Raw genomic sequence first — 18,511 nt, 5'->3', positions numbered from 1 at the left:
CAGTGACCAGTGGAGTTCTGCAGGGGTCAGTGTTGCAACCCTAATATTCATATTAATGATCTGGATGAAGGGTCTGAGGACATTGTTACTATGTTGGTGGATGATATGAAGAAAGGTTGAGGGATAAGTTGTGTTGAGGAAGCAGGGAGGCTGCAGAAGGACTTGGACAGACTGGGAGAGTGGGCATAGGAGAGGCAGATGGAATACAATGTGGGAAAGTGTGAGGGTGTGCACTTTGGCAGGAGGAAGAGAGGCATAGACTATTTTATAACTGGTAAAGGCTTTATAAATCTGAAGCACAAAGACACTTGAGGGTCATAGTTCAGGATTCTCTTAAGGTTAACATGTAGATTCAGTTGGTGGTTAGGAAGGCAAGTGCAATGTTGGCCTTAATTTCAAGAGCAGTGAAGAACAGCTGAGGCTGTATAAGGCTCTGGTCAGACTGCATTTGGAATATTGGGAGTAGTTTGGGGCCCTGTATCTAAGGAAGGATGTGCTGGCCTTGGTGAGGGTCCGGAGGAGGTTCATAAGCATGATCTGGGATAAAGGGTTTGTCATATGAGGAGCGGTTGAGGACTCTGGGTCTATACTTGATGGAATTTAGAAAGGTGAGGTGGGATCTGATTGAAACTTACAGAATACTGAGAGGCTGAGATAGAGTGGATGTGGAGATGATGTTTCCACTTGTAGGAGAGACGAGGATCTGAGGGCACAGCCTCAGAGTGAAATGATGACCCTTCAGAAGAGAGGTGGGGAGGAATGTCTTCAGGTGTGGAATCTATGAAACTCATTGCCACAGAGGGCTGTGGAGGCCAAGTCACTGAGTTTCTTTAAGACAGAGATACAGAGGTACCTCTATTATCTGGTATTCAATTATCTGAATTTCGGATTATCCGGCAAGATTGCAAGGTCTCGATGCTTGGCTACACTGTTATCCAGCATTCAATTATCCAGAATTTGATTAACCAACCGAAATACTCCCCACCCGTGTCCTTTGGATAATCAAGGTTCCTCTGTAGATAAGTTCTTGATTGGTAAAGGGGTTAAGGGTTACAGAGAGAAAGCAGGAGAATAGAGTTGAGAATGATATCAGCCATGGTTGAATAACAGAGCACGCTCAAGGGGCCAAATGGTCTAAATCTGCTCCTATATCATATAGTCTTATGGTCTAAGGTGAGGGTTGCGTGGAGGAGGATGGGAGCCTGTGGTGAAGGACAATGTAAAAGAAATGGAGAACCATCATGCAGTAAATTTCTGAAGTCATGCCATAAAAAATACAGGAACAACATTGATGTGAAATAGATTGAGTGACAGGAAATAATTGTTCATAAGAGGGAAGGAAAGTATATCATGGGTTCCCTGGAGGTCAGCAATGTCTTGATCCACATAAATGTTCTAATAAAAGCTCCAAAACTGGACCCAAAATGTTAACTCTGTTTCTCTCCATATATGCTGCCAGACTCTCTGAATTTCTCCAGCAATTTCTGTTTTGTTCATGTCTAAATCAATGTGTGCTGAGCATAACTGCTAAGTCTGCAGCTGATACAAAATCTGAAAGTGTTGTGAACTGAGATAGTGATAGATTTCAAAAGGATATAGACAGTTTGATCAAAGGTATGGACTGAGGAAGCTTAATGCAGAGATATGTGAAGTGATCCATTCTGTCAGGAGGAATAAGGAAAGGCAATATATAATCAAATTTACAAATCCAAGGATAAAGGCAAATTACTGCGGATGCTGGAATCTGAAACCAAAAGAGAAAATGCTGGAAAATCTCAGCAGGTCTGGCTGCATCTGTAAGGTGAGAAAAGACATGACGTCTTTGACAAAGCTTTGACAAAGGGTCAGTTAGACTCGAAACGTCAGCTCTTTTCCCTCCTCACAGATGCTGCCAGACCTGCTGAGATTTTCCAGCATTTTCTCTTTTGCTTACAAATCCAAAGGATGCTGGAGCAGAGATAACAGGGTGAATATGTTCACAAATTGGTGATGGAGCAGGACAAGGAAATGATTCAAATAGCATTTAGGATCCTGGATATTCTGTGTCATGGAGTACACAGGAACACAGGGACAACAGTAGGCCATTCAGCCCCTCAGGTCTGCTGCACTATTCACCGAGATCACATCAGATCTTCTAACTCAGTGGCATGTTGTCTCAAACACTTGGTATCCCTTGATGTCTTTAATTTGTAGGAACCGGTTGATCCCAGTCTTGAACATACTCAGTATCTGAGCCTTTACAGGCTCCTAGGGTAGAGAATTACAATGATTCATCACCCGCTGACTGAAAAAAGATTCCAACCTTATTCCTAAATGGCCTGCCCCTCATTTTGAGACTGCATGCCCTGGTTATAGACACGAGTAAAAAATGAGGTCTGCAGATGCTGGAGATCACAGCTGCAAATGTGTTGCTGGTCAAAGCACAGCAGGCCAGGCAGCATCTCAGGAATAGAGAATTCGACGTTTCGAGCATAAGCCCTTCATCAGGAATAATCCTGATGAAGGGCTTATGCTCGAAACGTCGAATTCTCTATTCCTGAGATGCTGCCTGGCCTGCTGTGCTTTGACCAGCAACACATTTGCAGCTGGTTATAGACACCCCCACACTTCCCCATTGTAGCCAGGATAAACATGCTTCTGCATTTTCCCTGTCAAGCTCTGCAAGAATGCTGTATGTTTCAATAAGATCATGTCTCATTTTTCTCAACTCTAGAGAATCTGACCCAGTACCCAGTCTCCTCAATTTCTCCTCTATAGGACAGTCCCACTATCTCCTAGGATCAGCCTGGTGAAACCATCCTTCCTTATGTAAGGGACAAAAACTGTACTGAATACTGCAGGTGCAGTCTCAAGCAGGGTCTATGCAATTGCAGCAAGATGTAGAGTCATGGAGTCATCCAGCCCAGAAACAGGCCCTTTGGTCCAACCAGTCCATGCCGAACATAATCCCAAACTAAACTAGCCCCACCTGTCAGCGCTTGATCCAAAACAATTTGTATTCCTGTACTTATCCAAATGTCATTTAAATGTTATCACTGTACTCATTTCCCCTGAAAGTTCATTTCACACACAAACCACTCTCTGTGTAAAAACGCTTGTCCCTTATGTCTTTTTTAAATCTTTCTCCTCTCACCTTATAAATGTGCCCCCTCAACTTGAAATTCCCCACCCTAGAGAAAAGAGATCTTCCATCCACCTTATCTATACCCCACATGATTTTATAAACCTCTATAAAACTCTCAATCTCCGACACTCCAGTGAAAATCGTCCTAGCCTATCCAGCTTCTCCTTATAACCCAAACCCTCCATTCCCAGCAACCTCCTGGTAAATCCCTCTGAATCCTCTCCAGCTAAACAATATTCTTCCTATGGCAAAGCAATCACGTCTGGACACAGTACTCCAGAAGAGGCCTCACCAATGTCCTGTACAACCTTAACATAACCTGCCAACTACTATATTCAAAGGGCCGAGCAATGAAAACAAGTGTGCTAAATGCCTTCTTAACCGCTTAAGTTCCTGGTAATTCTGCAAGATAGGACATCTTTACTCCTGTGTTAAATCCTCTACAATAAAGGCCAACTTGCAAACTGTCTTCCGAAGGGACTCTTTTGGAGCAGTGGTAGTGTCTCTACCTCTGGGCCAGGAAACCTGGTTTCAAATCTCCACTGCCCCTAAAGTGTTCATGGCATGTCTAAGCAGGTTGGTTAAAAATAATTAACTACAGTTTACCTTCCTAATTACTAACTATGTAACTCATGATCAAGGACATCAACTCTTCTCACCATTTAAAAAAGGCTCAGCATTTCTGTTTTTCAAATGACACCATCAGTCATTCCCGTTAGGATATTGGCTCCTGTCTTGTTAAAGTGTAAACTATCCCGCGGCCTCGCGACCATTGCAGTGACTCAGGAATCTAAAGTCTTCCGTCCCATACTATCTCTTCAGCCACACATTAACTTGCTCTATCCTCCTATTTCCCAACTCACTAACAAATGCTGCTGACAGTAATTCTGAGTTACTGTTTCTAAAATCTTGCATTTTAATCTATCCCTAGCTCTCTAACATCTGCTTTCAGAAGCATCCCTCTTTCTATCTAAGACACTGGTATCGTGGAATCAAAACATACCTTTTCTCCTCCTTTAGATATTTCTCAGGGCTTATTTTTGGTTTTCAAGGATTCCTGCTTCAGTCTCACCAACCCCTTCATTAGGAAATGCAATCCCTTTCTACCAATATCTTCTGAATTTGATATGTGGAGGATTTGGACTGACACAGGAGCAGAATGGATGAATTTGTCAATATCCCAGTAATCATCACTACCTCCACATTAAACCTTAAAGACACAACCCACATAGAAAATACGAATGGTATTTTCACTAGCATGAGATAAAAGTCAGCAGCAAATGATTATTAAAAAATATATTGGACATACTGTCATCACTGTAACCACACAGACTGGAGAGTTTCTGACTAACCTGTAATAATAAATATCCCTCCTCATCAGTCTACCATATGACTTTAAACCTTAAAGGGTGGCATAGTGGCTCGTTGGTTAGCACTGCTGCCTCACAGCACTAGAGGCCTGGCTTCAATTCCGACCTCAGGTGACTGTCTATGTGAAGTTTGCACATTCTCCCTGTGTCTGTGTGACTTTCCTCTCACAGTCCAAGGGCATGCAGGTTAGGGTGGATTGGCTCTGATAAATTGCCCATGGTGTTCAGGAATGTGCAGGCTAGGTAGATTAGCCATGGGAAATACAGGGTTACAGAGATTGGTGTGCACCTGATGGACTGAATGGTCCACACTGTAGGGATTGTCTGATTCTGAGTAAGTCAGTAGACTTTGCCACTTAAACAGCTAATCAGTAAGTCAAGAAATGTTGCCATTTAAAAGTAAAACAAAGTTCTAGATTCACCAACTTCTTGCTTCCCTTCCAATTGTGTCCTTAATTACTTATAAATTAGTTACATAAGGTCTTTTTCACACTTTTCTATTTTTGAGATATTATTCCCTAAGAGCAGTTACTCACCATCCAATCGAGCTTTAGCTTTCCTCTGTATCGTACTTTGGTTCATTTTCAGATACTTCTGTTCTCAAAGTTGGGAAGTCACAAAGTCATAGTTTACGTGCAAAAGCTGTTTATTATAATGACATTTATAAAACACCCGTTCAGTCTAAATGGAACTTTTGTTGTCGATTCTGTTCAACATGCTTCAGGATGGATAGAAAGGCTATGGAGAGAGGGTGAAGGACAAATTCACATGGACAATTTCAGAAATAAGGAATTTCAGATGCAAGGACTGATTGGAAGTGCTGGAACTGTTTTCTTTTGAGAAATAAAGGTTGCAAGGAAATTTGACAGGGCAGTACTGAGTGGTTAAGGAGAAACTGATGGCTTTCCAGACTAATATCTGGAATAAGTTCACTACCGTCTTCCTGGACTAGAGAGAAGACAGATCTGTTATTAGAGAGGAACAGCTAGTTTCTCAGATAAGAGGAGAGCAGGTTAAGGAGGGAAGTCATTCATAATAACTTCAGCTGCTGTGGGCATTGAACCCATACTGGAGCAGGGGGGAGTTCCTGCAGTATAAACCAGCTGTTCGGTCAATTGAGTGAGTCAACTCCTATGCCAAGAATGGAAAGGTTGGGCAGGAGGGTCTTCGACTCGCTGGAGCTTGGAAGAGGAAGAGGCAACTTGATTGAAGCAGATACCAAGGGGCCTGTGGAAAGGTTGGTTTCTCTTGTAGGAGAATCTAGAATCTGATATCACCATGAAAAATAAGTTTTAAGACAAAGATGATGTGAAATGTTTCTCTTCTCTTGAAATGCTTCTCTTTGAAACTCTATTTGGAAACATGGCAAAGTCACGACCAGGTGACAAGCCCCACCTGCTAAATAGCAGGTTTAGAATGACCATACCTTGAGTGGTCCTTGTTAAACAGGGTCTGTATAAGCCCAGTCTGTCCACCACTGGAGTCTCAGTGAAAATTCCTTGCACACTTGCAGAGAGACACAGACAAACTGCACATTACCAAACAGTGTCTAGTCTCCAGACTAAATGGTAGATTAATCACCAGTGAACTGTGGAAGCTGGATCACTGAGTATATCCAAAGCTGTGGTAGACAGGTTTTTCAATGTATGAGCAAGTTGAGAGTTAAGGGGAAAGGTCATTATTAGATTGACCATGAGCTTAGTGAATGGCGGAGCAGGTTTGAGAGGCCGAATGGCCTACTCCTAATTAGTACGTTGTTGTGGTATTAAGAAAGTAATGTGGGATGAACTGAGGTGGTCAGGAACCTCTCCTCAACTCACCAACATTGGAAGGGTTAAAGCTGCCCTGCACTTCATGATAAATTTGGATTGCTCCCAGTTCACACGTTAATATTGTGTGAACTCCACTCAGCTGGCATCTCTGCAGGATTCTGTGCCCCGACAACAGTCCAGTGTATAACCCTGTTCAAAACCAGAGGCACAAACACAAAACCTGACTGTGTATGAAGCCTCACACAGGAGCCAAGGAAATAGGGAGGAGGCTTGGGATGAGGGATTATTCAGAGTGTTCAAGGAGCCTCCTCCTGTCATTTCTACAGGTATTTTTCTTGAATTATAGCTCCTTGGGAGAGAACATCCTTCAATTATTGATGGAATATAACAGCTAAGCCACGCTAATAGTACAGTGAATACCACTGACAGCTAATTATTTCATGTTGGCCTTGTAAGTGCTCACCTAATAAATGGAGTGACTCGTCGTAAGTTATTGATGGACAAGTAACACAGAACCAGAACCTAGATTTTGAGTTTTAATGTGACAAGTCTGTGTTTCCTTCTAGTTCATTCTGCTTTATTTGAAGAGTTCATGGAAGGGAAGTTATAATGTTCCTAGTTGAGTCTCACTGTGAAATTCCTATTTGCAAAATAGATCTTTTGAAGTAGTTTTGTTTATTCTGGAAAGCTCATATTCAACTTCCCCTCCTCTGTGTGAAAGAAATACTCTGTTCTGAGAGTACAAGGGCCATACTTTAATGGGTAATTCCAGGCACGGTGCAGTCTGCAGCAGACCAGAGCAGAACCGTGCAGTGGGGAGCTGGGGATTAACCACAATCCCACAGCTGTGTCACAGACAATCATCAGTAATCTGCTGATCACAAGAACAACAACAAACTGAGAGAGAATTATCAGCAAAGACTGAGACAGTCTGGGCAGTTTTCTCTGGAAAAGAGGAGACTGGGGAGCGAAGTGTTCTATGTCCTTTAAATGACCAAGGTATCGAATGGCCAGATGAGAAGGTGTGGCAGTGACTGAAACCAAGGAGCTGGAGATACTTGAAATCATTCATAAACCCGATAGGGATTTTAGGAGAAGAATTTTTATCCAGAGACCGATGAGAATGTGGAACTAGCACAGGGGGTGGGTTGAAATGAATAATACCTTTTCATTCAGTCCTGGACATTGATTGTGATCGGCATTTCTGAACTTTCTATTGAAAGCAGTTAACAGCCGGAGATCCACTTTCCTGTGGACCTGGAGTCACATGTAGAAGACAGGCAAGGCCAGCAGATTCAGTAGTTGTTAGACATTAGTGAAACCAATGTTTGTTTTTAATGACAATTTCATAGTTACTAATTCAGATTTTTTGTTAATTGATTTAATTTAAATTCCACCAGCTCCCATGACGGGATTTGAATACACACCCACACGCACATGCATGCATGCACAAACATGCTCACACATGCACACATAAACCCTCATGCACACACACACACACGCACACACACACAAACTCACACGTGCGCACACACACACTCACACATGCGCGCACACACTCACACGCACATACACATATGCACAAAAACACACCACCAATTCCCACATAGATGTGGCTAAGGGGAATGTAGAGACATATTTAAGTGGAAGTTTGATAAACATATGAAGGAGAAAGGTCTGGAAGGCTATAGTGATAGTGTGAGATGAGGAGAAACAGGATGAGGCTTGTGTGAGGATAGACACAAATATGGATGATCCATATTTTGTCCATATCTACATGTTTTTAACATAATCCAGTTAAGCGTGTTTTGTTGGGTAGTTAGTAGCCAGCTTTTAAAAACACTATGGAGCTGTGAAAGACCATTGCTTGGTTACTCATTGTGAGAGAGATTCCCACTTGAACAGAAAAGTGTCTGCCAGCCCAGTGATGAACCAATTTATGATCCCTATGGTTTGCAGATTGAGTATTTGTGATGCTGATGTAATTGAGAAGATGTGATGGAGCGATTACAAACCAAACAGACTTTGGAGAAGCCAAGAAACTCATAAGCAGTAATGACTTGCATTTATATAACACATTTAAGACAGTAAAACCAGCTCAGGCACCTTTGGAAGCAAAACACAATCCCAGTCCTGGTGGGGAGATATTAGAACTGGTGACCACCTCCACAATTAGTAAAGAAACACACAAAATCAGAAATTTCTACAAAAACTCAGCAGGTTTGGCAGCATCTGTGGAGAGAGGAGCAGAGGTCACATTTTGAGTCCTGTCACCCTTTGGGGAAATGGATCTCAATGAGGAATGCTTTGACTCAAAAAAGCACAAATAAGAAACACATCTTTGTTCCTGTGCATGTTATTCTGTATTCTGAGCAATGCTCACAGAGGAAGTCAAAGAGATCATCTGATGCAGAGCTCTGCCCGGAATCTGCTGGTGTAATTGGGGTGTGTGGCAGGTCTAAAGCAATGAGATGGAACCTCCAAACAGCTGCCTCCTAAAGCAACCACGATGTTAGACGGTTAGACTCGGAGAAAGTGAGGACTGCAGATGTTGGAAATCAGAGTCAAAAAGAGTAAAGCTGGAAAAGGAGGGGGGGGTGTGGAGGGGGCGGCACAGGGATATTCAGAAACAGGGTGAGAATTTTCAAATGAAGACCTTGTTTGACCAGAAGCCAATGTGGGTCAGCGAAGGGAGGGCTGAAGGGGGAATGAGTAAGAATGCAGGCACCAAGCTTTGGATTACATCAAATTTATGACCAGTTACATGTGGTAGGCTGCCCATGAGAATAGGCGAAAGTGAGGACTGCAGATGCTGGAGATCAGAGTCAAGATTGGAGTGATGCTGGAAAAGCACAGCACGTCAGACAGCATCTGAGGAGTAGAAAAGTTGACATTTTGGGCAGAAGCCTTTCAACAGGAATGTTTAGATCTAACATCGACTTGGGTCAGGGTTCCAGCTGTAGATGAGCTAAGGTTAGAGGCAGAGCTAGACAGTCTGACAGGGGTGGTAATAACCAGAATTTGTGTGGCTGGGGTATGTAGCCAGACCCCCTCTTCTCGGGTTCAAATATGTCACCAAGGTTTCATTGTCCAACATAGTTCTCACCAGAAGGTTTCCATATTTTCCGTAATATTTAGTTAATCGTGTGTAATATGCTGTCTTTGTGGGGCTTGATTAGCTCAGTTGGCTGTACAGTTGGTCTGCAATGCTAATGTCATGGGTTCATTTCCCACACTGTCTGAAGTAACCAGGCTGTGACAGACTGGACATGAGAAAGGGATGACGATATCTAGGGCCAGGCCAGGGTGGGGCTAACAGGCAGACAGCTGAAACTGTCCAGGAGTTTTCAAACTTTGTGCACTGGAGTGTTCGGATAGAGTGCACTGTGTTTTATTTTGCTGCACTATCATGCAGTCTGACTGTAGTAGTGGCTCCCTGTTCCATGGTGAGGAAAGGACCTACATTTATAGATAACACAGAACATAGAACATAGAAAAGTACAGCACAGAACAGGCCCTTCGGCCTATGATGTTATGCCGAGGAGTAATCCTAATTAAAATAAAATGACCTTACCAAGCACCTCTCAGTTCACTGCTATCCATGTGCATGTCCAGCAGGCACTTAAATGTCCCTAATGACTCTACTTCCACCACCACCGGTGGCAACACATTCCATGTAGCCACAACTTTTTACAGTCAACCAAGCTCCTTTTGAGGTATTGTCATTGGAGTAGCCACTTTTATCCACCGCATGGTCCTACACACAACAAGGAACTAACCAACTGGATAGTCTGCTTTCAGAGTTCCGGCTGCAGGAGTCAAGGCACTGAGATGGGAATGTTTCCGTCGATGGGAGAGAAGCAGAGTGGACAGGGTCTTGCTTTAACATTAGAATGATAAATTACAGATTGACCTCTGTGAAGTGATGATAAAAAAGATTGATTCTAACTGGTGTCAGCCTGAGTTCCTTGAAATTCTAACAGATGATGGCAGCAAAGGGACCTGATCGCTTGATCTCGAATTGTACTCAACAGGAGGGTCTCATCTGTTTGACCAGTTACAGATTCCAGAGGGGAAATCTAAAAGAATGCAACAACACTGATCACCTGCTGGTAATATAAGGTCTGTTAAGAATGTTGAAGGATGTTAGACAAGTGTTTGAAAACAAACTGAAGGAAACAGACTTACAAATGGCACCTCCAGTAGTGCAGCATTGTCTCAACACTGCACTCGGGACTTTGGTCGGGACTTTGTGCACAAGTCTCTGAAGTGGGATTGGAGCCTGAACCTTCTGCCACAGAGCCGAGGGATCTACCCAAACAGCTGAGGGATTAGCCCACTGAACTGAGGGATCTATCCAATGACATAAAGGATCTACTCACTGAGCTGAGGGATTTACCCACTGAACTGGAGGTTACGAACTGAGCTGAGGGATCCACCCAGTGAGCTGTAAGGATCAACCCACAGACCTGAAGAATCTACCCACAGAGCCAAGGGATCTACCCACAGACCTGAGGAGTCTACCCACCGCTGGGGACTTACACATTGAGCTGAGGAATCTATTCACCAAACTGAAGGATCTACATATTGAGCTGAGGAATTTACCCATTGAGTCACGGGATCTACTAATTGAGCTGAGGGATCCACACACTGAGCTGAGGGATTTACCCACCGAACTGAGGGATCTACATATTGAGCTGCGAATTTACCTACTGAGTTGAGGGATCTACCCAGTGAGCTGAGGGATCCACCCAGTGAGCTGAGGGATCCACCCAGTGAGCTGAAAGAGCATACCTACTGTAACTGACACACAAGCCATTGTCTCTCCTGTTTTATGTCTACATCATCTTGTAGCCACACTCAGGGTCACAGTGAAATGAACACGTAGTTAACACTTGCTACCGATTCAACACAACAGCAACTGGAGAAATACTGGGTCAAATCTGTTGGGATGTGTCAGGCTATAGTAACTTACTTGTTAACTAATACAGTGCCAGCAATGATGATGAAAAAGAGACCCTGAACACTTTCCCTTGGCAATTAGTCTTTTATCATAAAACCACAAGATAAGGGAGCAGAATTAGGCCATTCAGCCCGTCAAGTTTACTCCCCCATTTGATCATGGCTGACATGTTTCTCAACTCCATCCTCCTGCCTTCTCCCTATAATCCTTGATCCACCCCTTACTACTCATCCACAGACTCCCCATCCTGGGTTTGCCAGAATTGAGCAGAAATCCAACTGAACCAGCTACATAACTACCTGGACTACTCTGCAGTTAGTGATTCACAGACCGACTCTCCAAAGCAGTTCCATCATCGACAAGGCACCTGTCCAAGGTATGAAGAAATAGACTCCATATATCTGGATCTGGAAGGGGGAAACTGCAATACTCAAATCATTCACCTGACACCCCATCCCCAACCTTTCAACAATTACACTGCAGCAACTCATCAAGGCTCCAGAGACAGCACCTTCCAAACACTCGACCCCATCCATTTGGAAGGGCAAGGGCAGCAGGTACATGGAGAAACACCACATGCCAGTTCCCCTCCAAGCCACTCAACATTCTGACTTGGAAGTATATCTTTCAGCATCGCTGGGTCAAAATCCTGGAATTCCCTCCATAAGGGGCATTGTGATTCTACCTACAGCACAGGGACTACAGCGGGTCAAGAAGGCTGCTCATGCCCACCTTCTCAAGGGGCAACTAGGGACAGGCAATAAATACTGGCCCAGCCAGTGACACTGATGTTCCACGTCCCAAAACAAAATAAAGGAAACACTTGAGTTCTGAGCTATGAACTCCCACAGCCGGTGACACATCCTACAGGTAGAAGCCCTGCAGTGTGGAAGCAGGTGTTTTGGTCCATCAAGTCCACACCAACCCTCCAAAGAGCATCCCACCCAGACCCCCTATCCTGTTCCTGTAACCCTGCACTTCCCAGGGCTAACTCACTAGCCTGCACAACCCTGGATACTACGGGAAATTTAGCATGGCCTATCCATCTAACTTGCATATTGAGTCAGAGAGTCAGAGAGATATACAGGACAGAACCAGACCCTTCAGTCCAACTCATCCATGCCAGCCAGATTTCCTAGATAAATTTATTCCCATTTGCCAGCGTTTGGCCCATCTCCCTCTAAACCCTTCCTGTTCATATACTCATCCAGATGCCTTTTAAATGCTGTAATTGTACCAGCCTTCACCACTTCCTCTGGCAGCTCATTCCATACACGAACCACCCTCTGTGTGAAAAGGTTGCCCCTTAGGTCCCTTTTATATCTTTCCTTTCTCATCCTAAACCTATGCCCTCTAGTTCTGGACTCCCTCATCCCAGGGAAAAGATTTACAAGGATGTTGCCAGGGTTGGAGGGTTTCAGCTATAGGGAGAGGCTGAACAAGCTGGGGCTGTTTTCCCTGGAGCGTTGGAGGCTGAGGGGTGACCTCATAGAGGTTTATAAAATCATGAGGGATAGGATAAATAGTCAGGGTCTTTTTTTCCCAGGGTGAGGGAGACCAGAACTAAAGGACATAAGTTTAAGATGAGAGGGGAAAGGACCTGAGGGGTAATATTTTCACACAGAGGGTGATGCATATATGGAATGAGCTGCCAGAGGAAGTAGTGGAAGCTTGTACAATTAAAACATTTAAAAGGCATCTGGATGGGTAAATGAATGGAAGGGTTTGGAGGGATACGGGCCAAATGCTGGCAAATGGGACGAGGTCAGATTGGGATGTCTTGGTGTAGTTGAGTTGGACCGAAGGATCTGTTTCCGTGCTGTATGATGAGGCCTTTGATATAAAGTAATTGGTGCACCTCATTCTCTCATCTATATCTCAGTACACACCAAGGGACTCATCTTCCTGTGCTACTTGGAAAGAAACTGGATTCAAGTTTGTGAAAGGCAGATGATCTGGCCCCACAGTTGTTCAGAGGAGAAGCTCTTTGTATGTGAGGTCAGCACTTGTTGTCCATTGCTCATTGCCGTTGGATTGAGTGCCTTGCCGGAGCTGGTCAGAGGCCAGTTAAGAGTAAACTGCATTGCTGTGGGTCTAGAGTCATGTGTAGGCCAAACCAGATAAAGAGAGGATTTTCCTTCATGAAGGGAGATTATTGAACTGGATAGATTTTCAATGACAATCAGCAGAAATTTGCATAGTCATGTTATTTCCCTTGTTTCAATACCAAATTTTATTCATTGAATTTAAATTCCATCAGCTGTGATGGTGGGATTTCAACCCACCCTCCCAGATTATTAGCCTCCAAAATCCCCATTAAGTGATATTATCACTATGCTGCCATCTCCTCACTGCAATCTATAAACTTTCTATCCATTGTCACATCACGATATCCAAATCCTAACATTTAGAGAGCCAATATTTATCTCTGAACCAACAACACTAAGGCAAACAATCATTCAGGAGCACAGCGCTTGAGTGTTGCTGAAAAAAGACACACTTTGTTGAAGATTTTCATCTTGTCATCTTCAGGATGTTTGAAAGAATGACCGAAGTAAATGTGAATGCTTCAATAAAATGTATCTTTTTCCAGCTATCGCTAAAACAGATGAACTAATTATTTCTTTTTGGGATCTTGTTGTGCTGAATTGGCCACTGAGTTTCTTTCTTCGCTTTAGTATTCATTAATTCCTTGTCCAACATCCATCAGGAGGCTGGAGTGGTAATGTTTGCTATTCAGAGCAAGTATTAATACTGGTTGGAGTGACTCTGTACTTTATTCCTCCTTTTCTTTTGCATAAGATTCTCTTTAGCCAATTGCCTGCTTCTAGTCTAACAAGGTACATTTTATATGCCTCAAAATTATACAGAGAAGACACTAGTTTCTATATTTGTAAAGCTTTATTTGCTTTAAAAAGTCAAATCCTTGCTTTTGCTGTCTCCCAGCTCCTTCTGCAATTCGTTTACCTTCCCTGGAGTCCACACCCAGGATTAACCAATCAAGCCCAGTGAGTATCAATAAGCCATTCTGCCACCCTCTCCTGATCCATTTTCCTAATCATTCTGGTTTTCAGGAAATGGAGGAGTTTTCCAGCATTGTGAATGATTATTTCACCCAGAAAGACTATTCCTTGGTCTGGGAGAATCCCTGAGAAGGAATGTTCTGGACAAAGTCCAGGGTCATGAAATTAAGAAGATGGAGCACAGAAACGATGTGCACGTCGCTGTGGAACATCTACCCATCTGTTTTGGAGTGTGTGGATGGTTTGGTTAAAAAGATGGGCATGTGTTGTCACTTAAAGAGACTAACTTACCCACCAGTCACTTGGAAACTCATGCAACCTGGAGTAATATCATAAATGATATCCCTTCAATGGCATACGGGGGGAGCCTAATAATTCATTATTAAGGTTATTCGTCATTTCCATTTTTTGTGCCAAAATCCCAATTTGATTTGATTTGCTTTATTATTGTCACATGTACCTAGGTACAGTAGAAAGCTTTGTTTTGTGTGCAGTACAGACAGATCATACAGAGTACATCAGGGTAAGAGAACGGAGCAATGAATGCAATGTTACAGCTACAGAGAAGGCGCACAAAGAATGAGATTAACATTAGATTTAATGTTTGAGAGGCCCATTCAGAAGTCCAATAACAGTGGGGAAGAAGCTGTTACTGAATCTGTTGTACGTGTATACAAACATTTATATCATCTGCTGCTGGAAGAGGGTGGAAGAAAGTAAAACTGGGTGGGACCTCAAGTCCTGTTCACCCATCTCCCTTCTGCTTGCTGACCTACATAGGCCCCCAGCCCAGTAATGGCTGGATTTTAAAACTGGTCCTTGTTTTCCAAATCCTTCTGAGGCCTGTCTCCTATCTATCTCTGTGCTTCGTTGAGCTCTGAAACCCACCACAATCTCTGCATTCCTCTGAATCAGGCCTCCTGCACATTCCTGATTTGAATTGTCCCATTGTTGGTGGCTGTATTTCCAGCTGTCTTCACTCTAAGCTCTGAGGGACCTGGGTGTCCTTGTACACCAGTTGCTGAAGGTAGGCAAGTAGATACAGCAGGCAGTAAAGAAGGCAAATGGGATGTTGGCCTTCATTGCGAGAGGTTTCGAGTCAAGAGCAGGGATGTGTTGTTGCAATTATACAGGGTCTTGGTGAGGCCACAACTAGAATATCACGTGCAGTTTTGGTCTCCTTTTCTGAGGAAGGATGTTCTCGCTCTCAAGGAAGTGCAGCGAGGGTTTCCCAGGCTGATTCCAGGGATGGTGGGACTGATGGATGAGAAGAGATTGACTCATTAGGATTGGTTTTCGCTGGAATTCAGATGAGTGAGGAGGGATCTCATAGAGACTTATAACGTTAGGCCGAAGGGCCTGTTTCCACACTGTAAGTAATCTAATCTAATCTAATTCTAACAGGACTAGACAGGGTAGATGCAGGGAGGATTTTCCCGGTGGTGGGTTCCAGAACCATGGGTCACAGTCTGAGGATTCAGGGGAGACCATTTAGGACGGAGATAAGAAGACATTTTTTTTTAGATTAGACTTACAGTGTGGAAACAGGCCCTTCGGCCCAACAAGTCCACACTGACCCGCCGAAGCGAAACCCACCCATATCCCTACATTTACCCCTTACCTAACACTACGGGCAATTTATCATGGCCAATTCACCTGACCCGCACATTTTTGGAGTGTGGGAGGAAACTGGAGCACCTGGAGGAAACCCACGCAGACACGGGGAGAACGTGCAAACTCCACACAGTCAGTCGCCTGAGTCGGGAATTGAACCCGGGTCTCAGGCGCTGTGAGGCAGCAGTGCTAACCACTGTGCCACCGTGCCGCCCACTAAAGCGTGGTGAGCCTGTGGAATTCACTACCACAGGAAGTGGTTGATGCCAAAACATTGAATGTCTTCTAGAGGTGGCTAGATATAGCACTTGGGCGAATGGGACCAAAGGTTATGGGGAGAAAGCAGGGTTAGGTTATTGAGTTGGACAATCAGCCATGATCGTGATGAATGGTGGAGCAGGCCTGAAGGGCCGAATGGCCTCCTCCTGCTCCTTTTTTTCTATTTTTCTATGTTTCTATGTTTGTTTTTGTAAACTTCACCACCTCTGTACCTAACTCTATCAATCTCAATCAAGTCAAGATCCAGTCTCCATGATCTTATGAGGGATAGGGTGCCAGAAAGCCTTTGTGTAAAGATATGCTCATCTGTTGTATCAGGATCAAGAGTGGGATCATTATAAAAAGAGACACATACCTGCAGGGAGTTTCACTGACAATCCCCAAAAAATCCAAAGCATAAACAAAATCCCTGTTTAAAATTCCCCAATATATTATACAGAGTTACAATCAAACCCAGAGTGTTCACCAGAGAAAAAAGTTATTTCTTTATCTAGTGAATGGTTAGAATTTGGAACTCACTTGGGGGTAGATAGTGTAGATGCTTTCAGAAAGAAACTGGATATCCTCTCGCTTATCTCTCCACGCTTCAGGCTCACTGCCTTTATTCCTGATGAAGGGCTTTTGCCCGAAACGTCGATTTCGCTGCACTTTGGATGCTGCCTGAACTGCTGTGCTCTTCCAGCACCACTGATCCAGAATCTGGTTTCCAGCATCTGCAGTCATTGTTTTTACCTTTGGAAACCGAGACTGGGGAACTCATAATGGAAAATAAGGAACTAGTGAATGAATTGTACAAATATTTTATATCAACCTTCACAATAAAGATGCTGTGGAGGTGCCGGTGTTGGACTAGGATGGACAAAGTCAAAAGTCAGATGATACCAGGTTATAGTCCAACAGGTTCATTTATCATCACCAGCGTTTGGAGCACTACTCCTTCATCAGGTGGAGAGATTTCAAATAAACCTGTTGGACTATAACCTGGTGTTGTCTGACTTCTGACTGGCACTATGTCGGATAAAAATAACATCCTAGAATTGGTTATACATTAGAAAATGGGAAGAAGGGAGGAAGAAGTGGGACTGAGTAAATTGTCAGAGCTGCAGGCTGGGTCCTGATGTTCCTAGGGCCATAAAAGAAGTGACTAGTGAGGTAGTTGATACAATGGTTTTCATTTGCCACATCTCACTTGATTCGGGGATGGTCCCTAAAAGAAAGTGAAAGGTAACTCATTTAGTCAAAAAGCCAGGGAGAAAGGAAACAGGAAACTGTAGGCCAGTTAGCTTTTGTCAAAGGGAAAATGCTAGAAGCTATTACCAAATTAGTTAAAACAGGGCACTAATCCACATGGGGATATGTTCAAGATAATCCGGAATAGTCAACATGGTTTAAGAACAGGAAATCACATTTGACCAATAGATTGAAGTTCTTTGAGAAAATAGCACATGGGGAACCAGTGGATGTTCTAAGATTTCCAGAAAGTGTTTGATAAGGTTCCACACAAAAAAAATTACTGTGGAAGCTTGCACAAGTGGTAACAGATTGGCATGAATAGAAGATTCAAGATTAGAGTGGTGCTGGAAAAGCACAGCAGGTCAGCCAGCATCTGAGGAGCAGGAAAAGTCAACGTTTTGGGCAAAAGTCCTTCATCAGGAAATAGAAGATTGGCTGGTTAACACTAAGCAGAGAGTGAGTCTTTTTCAGGTTGGTAAGATGTCATGAGTGGTATACCACAGGGATCAGTGCCGTGTCCTCAACTGTTTACAGTTCATGAAAATGATATTGATGAAGTGACAGAAGTATGGTTGCTAAATTTGCTGCTGGCAAAGATAGATAGGAATGGGGGTTGTGAAAAGGATGCAAGGAGGCTACAAAGTAGATATTGTTTGGCTGAGAGAGTGGACAAAGATGGGGTAAATGGAGTATAATGTGGGGAAATGTCAAATTGCCCATTTCAGCAGGAAGAATAAAAAGAAGCATGTTATCTAAATAATGAGAGGTTACAGAGTTATGAGATCAGAGTGATCTGGGTCCTTGTGCATGAATCACAAAAGGCCAGTCTATAGGTACAGCAAGTAATTGCTGCAAATGTGCTGCTGGTCAAAGCACAGCAGGCTAGGCAGCATCTCAGGAATAGAGAATTCGACGTTTCGAGCATAAGCCCTTCATCAGGAGGGAAAGTTAATATTACAATCTATCATGGGGGTGGTTCAATACAAAAGTATCATGCATCAGTTATACAGGAAATGGTGAGACCACATCTGGAGCACAGTGTACAGTATTAGTCTTCTATATATAATGAGTGGAGGCAGATCAGAAAACCTTTACTGGACAAACAGCTGGAATGAGCAGATAGTTTTATGAGG

The 18,511-nt window shown here is 43.5% G+C and overlaps 1 protein-coding gene across 2 annotated transcripts in view; it reads left to right on the top strand.

The window, feature by feature from the left end:
* The window catches only part of col9a3 (collagen, type IX, alpha 3), a 278,496-nt gene that overhangs the window by 12,452 nt on the left and 247,533 nt on the right, over positions 1-18,511 (top strand). The gene's annotated exons all lie outside the window — the stretch shown is intronic.

The sequence above is a fragment of the Hemiscyllium ocellatum genome, chromosome 15 (assembly GCF_020745735.1).
Source record: "Hemiscyllium ocellatum isolate sHemOce1 chromosome 15, sHemOce1.pat.X.cur, whole genome shotgun sequence".
NCBI lineage: Eukaryota > Metazoa > Chordata > Chondrichthyes > Orectolobiformes > Hemiscylliidae > Hemiscyllium > Hemiscyllium ocellatum.
This window is presented reverse-complemented; position numbering and strand designations above follow the sequence as displayed.